Here is a 7,144-nt window from a genome sequence, read left to right on the forward strand (position 1 = left end):
TTTTTCCATGATTCTGAAAGGACCACCTTTGGCGTCAGTACCACTGTGGTCAATAATGCTAATGTCAATGTTAATACCAATACTAATGATAATATTGATTGGAATAAAATGTTTTCCTTTGCAGATTTTGGGTTAATTGAAACTATTAAGAATTTTGATAGCAACATCACTTCTGATAAGTGTGAGGTTCCTCCCACTCCAATTAAACATACATCCACTTTCTATCCTAGGCATTTCAGAGGTAGTTTTTTGAATTCCTTCCATAAGCGAGTAGAGGAAGATGTGCTTAAATTGGAGGAAACTCGCTTATCCACTGGTTTCAACACCAGACAAAATTTAACTGCTCAGGAGAGACTAGCTATCAAGGATCTGGCTGATAACAACAACATTGTCATTCGCAACTCCGATAAGGGGGGCAATGTTGTTGTCCTCAACAAATCAGACTATTTAATAGAGGCTAACAGACAACTCTCTGACACTGAGACATATAGAAAACTAGACTCAGATCCTACATCTGTTTTCTCCAGACAACTCTCAAAAATCCTTAAGGAAGCAGTTTCTTTAGGGATTTTGACTACAGAACAATCTAAACATCTACTACCTACACATCCCATAATCCCCATCTTCCACTATCTCCCTAAAACCCATAAGAGCCTTCTTTCTCCACCAGGACGTCCAATCATTTCAGGCATAGGCTCCCTTTTGGAGCCTATGTCTGAATGGATTGACAGTATACTCAAACCACTAGTTAGTAACCTCTATAGCTACACTAGAGACTCTGGACATCTATTAGATGTATTAAATGATTTTGTATGGCAGGCTGGATATAAGTGGATTACTGTAGATGCAACTTCTTTATATTCTTCTATACCTCATGTACAGGGGTGTCGGGCCTTGGAGTTCTTCCTAGCCAATAATACTTCTTATAAGAATGAAGTGAAACATTTCATTGTTGAAGTTGTGGAGTTCTTGCTTACCCACAATTATTTTGTTTTTGACTCAGTGTTTTATTTGCAGTGTCAAGGAACAGCAATGGGGGCAAAATTTGCCCCCTCATATGCAAATCTGTTTGTGGGTAAGTGGGAGCTCCAACACATCTATGATATAGGAGAACCTTTTGGGTCCGGCATCCTTCTGTACATGAGGTACATAGATGATCTCATTTTCATTGTTAAAGAAGATTTTCCTTTTTATGATTTCCTCACACATTTAAACACCAATGATGTAAATCTAAAATTTACAGGTGAATTACACCAAGACAGTGTGAATTTCTTAGATCTAAGTTTACAGGGTGACAATCTTAGTCATAAAATTGTATCCACCACATACAGGAAAGAGACAGCGGGAAACACAATCCTTCATGCTACCTCTTGTCATCCCCCACATTTAGTGAAATCTATACCAAGGAGCCAATTTATTAGGCTCAGACGTAATGCCAGTACTACAGAAAATTATAATAAATGTGGCAGAGAGCTTATTTCTAGATTGGAAGCTAGGGGGTACAATAAAAAGGATCTATTCGAAACATTTGAAGAGATCAGGGATTGGAAACCCTATCCTGTAGAACAACCTTCTAAGTTAGACAATACCACTACAAGTGGCAGCCTAATGAGAAAGAATAAAAGAAAAGATAGAGAATTCTTGGACGACTGTAGTATTGTGTTCTCCACACAGTTCTCTCCTGAGTATAATTCTATATGTGCTATCATCAGAAAGCATTTACACATACTCAAAGGTGATGAGATTCTACAGCGATATATAAAAGAGTGTAGATTTGTTGCTAGGAAACCACCTACATTAGCCACTAAGCTATCACCTAGTTTAGTTAAATCCAATACCCAATCAAACAGTAACTGGCTTAGAGGCACAGGTAACTTTAGGGCTCACTTGTCAAACTGTATAACTTGTGAAAACATGGACTTCACTAGAAGTTTTTCTAGTAAGGTTACTGGTGATTCCTTTGAAATCGACTTCCATGCAAAATGCCTCACAGATTATATAGTTTATCTTTTGGACTGCCAGCTTTGTGGAATACAATACGTAGGTCAGTCGAGTAGAACCCTCAGAGACCGGGCACGAGAACATCTCAGAGATATTAAAAATTACAATAAGGACTCGGCAGTTGCCAAACATTTTAATCTATTTCATCTTACAAACATACCAAAAGTAAAAATCAAGGTCATAGATCTAGCAAGAACCCCTTATCGGGGGGGTGATATATGTAAGATCCTAGATAAAAAAAAGAGTTGTATTGGATCTACAAGCTAAAGACCAGATCACCTTTGGGTATGAACTTAGAGTGGGATATGAGATACTTTGTGGACTAGATCCATTAGTTGTTATAAGTTGTTTTTGGTTAATGGATGTAAGTACATATATTTTCATATTAGTATAAATTCTCTTATCCATTAACACATATTCTCAAAAAATCCCACTTCCATTTTTTCTAACTAAGCCATCAATTTCAATAATAATAATAATTTTGTGTATATATATTATATATTTCATCACAGAGTATCGTATCTCTTTGAATTATGGCTTCAGGTTACTAATTTCCTTTATATTTGAATCTGTCTTCAATTTCTTTGATTTCTAAAGTCTGTAGAATTATTTAAAGTGTTCGGCAGCAATTTCTTCTCTAAATTATGAAGAATCTATTGAGAAACTAGTTAGAAAAAAATCTTTTTCAAATTATGGAGAGACATTTTCATGTTTTATTTTTGTTCTTTATTCTCCTTTTTTGAAGAATTAAATGATAAATTATGTTATATTTTGTTGCCAAATCTAGTTTTGTTTTGTTCTGTTTTGTTTTATCAATAATTAGCTATCACTGTATATATGATGCTTTTTTAGAATCTGCACATATGTGTTAACATCACATTTCATGTACAGAATATACTGTCATCTAGCTTTGAATATACTAGTGTTTTTCGGTTGGATTGCATATCTTCACAAGTATTGCCATTAAATTTTTATTCTTATCTGATCTGTGGCTCTCTCAGTGGACATATATGTAGAAATAATACATTTATGTTACACCTGTTCTGTTCCAATTTAGATATGAGGTGTTCTGATTGGTGCACTGTCCCTTTAAGAGCCACAGCAGGTTTCACTTGTCTAACAGCTTCTATGATTAAGCGCTAGCCAGCGTGAAACATGTAAGTCTGCTGTTTCCCTCCTTGGTGTTTTGTGTCATATTAATCCTTTTTGCTTTTTGTCAAACTTTTTACTTGGAATAAAAAGTACCTTTTTCAGTATCTCAGTAGCCGCCTGCTTTTTTCGGTAGGCGGACTGTTAACATACAAGGGGGTAAGTTTTGTGATAGAATTAATAGTTAAAAAAAATAAAAAATATTTAAAATGTGATGAATGAAACTTGTTTAAAGGGACAGTCTAGGCCAAAATAATCTTTCATGATTCAGATAGAGCATGTAAATTTAAACAATTTTCCAATTTACTTTTATCACCAATTTTGCTTTGTTCTCTTGGTATTCTTAGTTGAAAGCTTAACCTAGGACGTTCATATGCCAATTTCTTAGACCTTGAAGGCCACCTCTTTTCAGAATGCATTTTAACAGTTTTTCACCACTAGAGAGTGTTAGTTCATGTAATTTCATATAGATAACACTGTGCTCGTGCACGTTAAGTTATCTGGGAGCAGGCACTGATTGGCTAAACTGCAAGTCTGTCAAAAGAACTAAAATAAAGGGGAGTTTGCAGAGGCTTAGATACAAGATAATCACAGAGGTTAAAAGTATATTAATATAACTGTGTTGGTTATGCAAAACTGGGGAATGGGTAATAAAGGGATTATCTATCTTTTAAAACAATAAAAATTCTGGTGTAGACTGTCCCTTTAATACATCATGCAAATGTAAATTAGAGGTTTAAATTTTTAAGTATACCGTCCCTTTAAGCAACTTTTAAATTTACTCCTATTATCTTTTTTTTCTTCGTTCTCTTGGTATATTTATTTTTAAAAGCAGGGATGTAAGCTTAGGAGCCAGCCCATTTTTGGTTCAGAACCTGGGTAGTGCATGCTGATTGGTGGCTACATTTAGACACCAATCAGCAAGCGCTACCCAGGTGCTTAACCAAATATGGACTGGCCCCTAAGCTTACATTCCTGCTTTTTCAAATAAAGATACCAAGAGAAAGAAGAAAGTTTGATAATAGGAGTAAGTTCTAAAGTTGCTTAAATATGCCTGCTTGATTTGAATCCTGAAAGAATGTGGGTTTCATATTCCTTTAAAAAGCTCTGTTATCCATTATCTCACAGCTATATGTATCAACATTTAAATATTCCATCTTTCATTTGTTATGCTCGCTTGCCCTTGTTTCAACACACATATCTAAAGTGTTTCTCCTATCACTGTGTCCCTCTCGTATACATTGCTCTACTCGCATTAGCCAAATGGCTGGCAAGAGACATTTATGGAGAGTCAGTGTCTCCCTCTGCTGATGAACTCGGTTTTCCTTTTCTCTATAATGTACACTCATACCTAGCTTGTGCGTCTGTACTATCATCAGCATTCTTCCCACTGCTCCATCCATGTAAGTATTGCTTTCCAGAAGCTGCCCTCACTGTGACAACACATTTTTTGTGTATTGCTTTAGTCTTTCTGTTCATTGCTTTCCAGAAGCTGCCCTCACTGTGTCAACACATTTTTTGTGTATTGCTTTAGTCTTTCTGTTCATTGCTTTCCAGAAGCTGCCCTCACTGTGTCAACACAATTTATTTTGTATTGCTTTAGTCTTTCTGTTCATATTAGTCTATGCGGCTGTTTCTATATATGTATTAATATACAGCCTGTGTTTCTCACATTTTCCTCCCCTCTCGCTTGATTTCTAACTATAACATTATGCACTCGCATTTACTTACATTTCTTCATTGTCTTTCACTATCCAGTTACCTTCCTTCTCACTGTTTTCTTCCGTATACTCAATACTAGACACCGCCTTTCGTAGCAAAATTCAATCCACGCGCGCTGACCATCTACGCATGAGCAGCAGCTAGATTCCATCCCTCAATAAAGGACCCTCTGACGTCAGAGCAGTCACGTGACAGCAGTGATCACATGGCAGAGACAGTTGCGGAATGATTCGGAAGCAAGCATAGTAGATAGAAGCAGCCAGCAAGGGCGGGAGACTCAAATCAATAGGACGCTTCTGTTACTTCTGCTGCTGTGAGCTTGGTCAGGAGTTGTTGTCTGTGCTTATGTTGAACACGAAAGAAAAGCTAATGGGACAAAGGAGTGTAAAGAATGTGTTTTCGTTGTGCAAGAAGCTGGGATCCTGCTTTATAATAGACAACCAGAGATCATGCAGATTGTATTTTTTTTCTCAACTCTGAATACTGGGAACCTGTGCCTTGGATTTGTGCTAGAAACGTGACCTGGGTGTGGGAAGAGATTGCACATGGAGCCCAACATGTGTTTTATTCATTTTTGTATTGTGTAGCAGATGAGCAATGGAAAATCACTACAAACGCTACATTTTGTCACAAATCAGCAAGCTCTGCCCAGGTGCTGAAACAAAAATGGTCTGGCTCCTAAACTTATATTCCAGCGTTTCAAATAAAGATACCAAGAGAACAAAGAAAAATTGATAATATGAGTAAATTAGAAAGTTGCTTAAAATTGCATGCTCTATGATGTGTGTTTCATATCCCTTTAATAATAGTCTTCTATGTTATTGGTATGAATTGCATTATTCTCTCCCTGTGTGTAAATCTCTCTCCTGTCACTTTTCTTGCTCTCTCTCTAAGTCACTATTTTCATACTCTCACATTCTCCCGGTCTCTGTGTCACTCCTGCTGTCACTCTTTCTCTATCACTTTGTCCTTTCTCTGCCTTTAACTGTCACGCCTTCACTCTCACACTGACTCGTGCTTTTTTTTTTTCCTCTGTCTCTTGCTGTCACACTGTTATTCTCTGTCACACTTGCTCTCTATCTTTCTCTTGCTGTCTGATTTTTCTCTATTTTGTTGTGTGTGTGTGTCCTTGCTGTCTGCTTTTTGTCTCGCACGGTCACTCTTGCTCTTTCTTTCACTCTCGCTGTCTTTCTCCCTGTCACATTTTCTCACCCTCTGTCTTTCTCTTGCTGCCACTCTTTATCATGCTTTTTCTCTTTTGCTGTCTCTCTCACGCTGTCTCTTGCTTTCCCTCTCACTATTTTTCTCTCCTTAGCTGTTACTTTCCCTCTCGTTGTCACTCTCTATCAGGCTTTTTCTTCTTTTGCTGTCACTTTGTCGCACTTCGCTGCCTCTTTCTTGTCTGTCTCTCAGGCGTTTGCTGTTTTCTCTCGTGCTGTCACACTCTCGCTGTTGCTCTCACTTTCTCTTGCTCACTCTCATTCCCTTGTCTCTCGTTGCAGTCTATTTCTCGCTGTTACACTTTCTATTACTTTCTGCTGTGTGTGGCTGTCTCTTGCTGTCTATTTCTTACTTTCTCGCTGTCACACTCTTTATGTCGCTCTGTCTTTCTTGCTGTCTCTCACTCTTGTGCTGTCACTCTTGCGTTCACTCTCTGCCTCTGTCGCTCGCTCTATATATCTCGCTGTCTCTATCTCTTGCTGTCACTCGCTGTCGCTCTCACTTTCTTCTCTCAATGTTTTTTTTTTTGCTTTAACACCTTCTGTCACTCTTGCTGCTTCTTTCTCGCTGTCACTCACTCTTTTTCTCTCTTTTGCTGTCACTTTTTCTCTCGAGCTCTCCCTGTCACTTGCGGTCATTCACATTCAGACTTTTTCTTGCTATCTCCTTCTGTGTCTCTCGCTGTCACTTTGCCTTTCTTGCTCTCAGTTTCTCTCTGCCGCTATCTGTCTTTCACTGTCACACTGCCACTTTCTGCCTCTTGACTCTATCTCTCTCTGTCTCTCTTGATGTGTCGCGCTCGCTTTTTTGCTGTGTGACAAGAGAGGATGGCACAAGGTTTTATTGTATTGGGTGGGTAGTAGGGCTGCACGATTAATTACGGATGCGTTTTTTAAACTGCGATTAATCGCGGTTTAAAAACCGCGAGAGTATGTGATTTATAACCCCGCCCTCAATGTCACCTATGACGACTAGTGCTGTACTAGCCCGCACCTTTGGCCAGGGGCGGAACAACCGGTGATGGATATTTTATTTTTTTTGCTGCCACCCA

General features: G+C 38.2%; 1 protein-coding gene and 1 long non-coding RNA gene across 2 annotated transcripts in view; one reads left to right on the top strand and one right to left on the bottom strand.

Moving 5' to 3' along the window:
- Positions 1–5,010, bottom strand: part of CENPI (centromere protein I) — a 224,399-nt gene extending 219,389 nt beyond the window's left edge. Inside the window, exon 1 of the mRNA XM_053698960.1 lies at positions 4,882–5,010. The gene's annotated coding sequence lies outside the window, so the exon portion shown is untranslated. The remainder of the gene's footprint in view (positions 1–4,881) is intronic.
- A 144-nt stretch (positions 5,011–5,154) lies between these two features.
- Positions 5,155–7,144, top strand: part of LOC128638961 (uncharacterized) — a 2,193-nt gene continuing 203 nt past the window's right edge. Inside the window, exon 1 of the long non-coding RNA XR_008399134.1 lies at positions 5,155–5,615. This is a non-coding gene — a long non-coding RNA (uncharacterized LOC128638961). The remainder of the gene's footprint in view (positions 5,616–7,144) is intronic.

Source organism: Bombina bombina, chromosome 1, assembly GCF_027579735.1.
Source record: "Bombina bombina isolate aBomBom1 chromosome 1, aBomBom1.pri, whole genome shotgun sequence".
Lineage (NCBI taxonomy): Eukaryota > Metazoa > Chordata > Amphibia > Anura > Bombinatoridae > Bombina > Bombina bombina.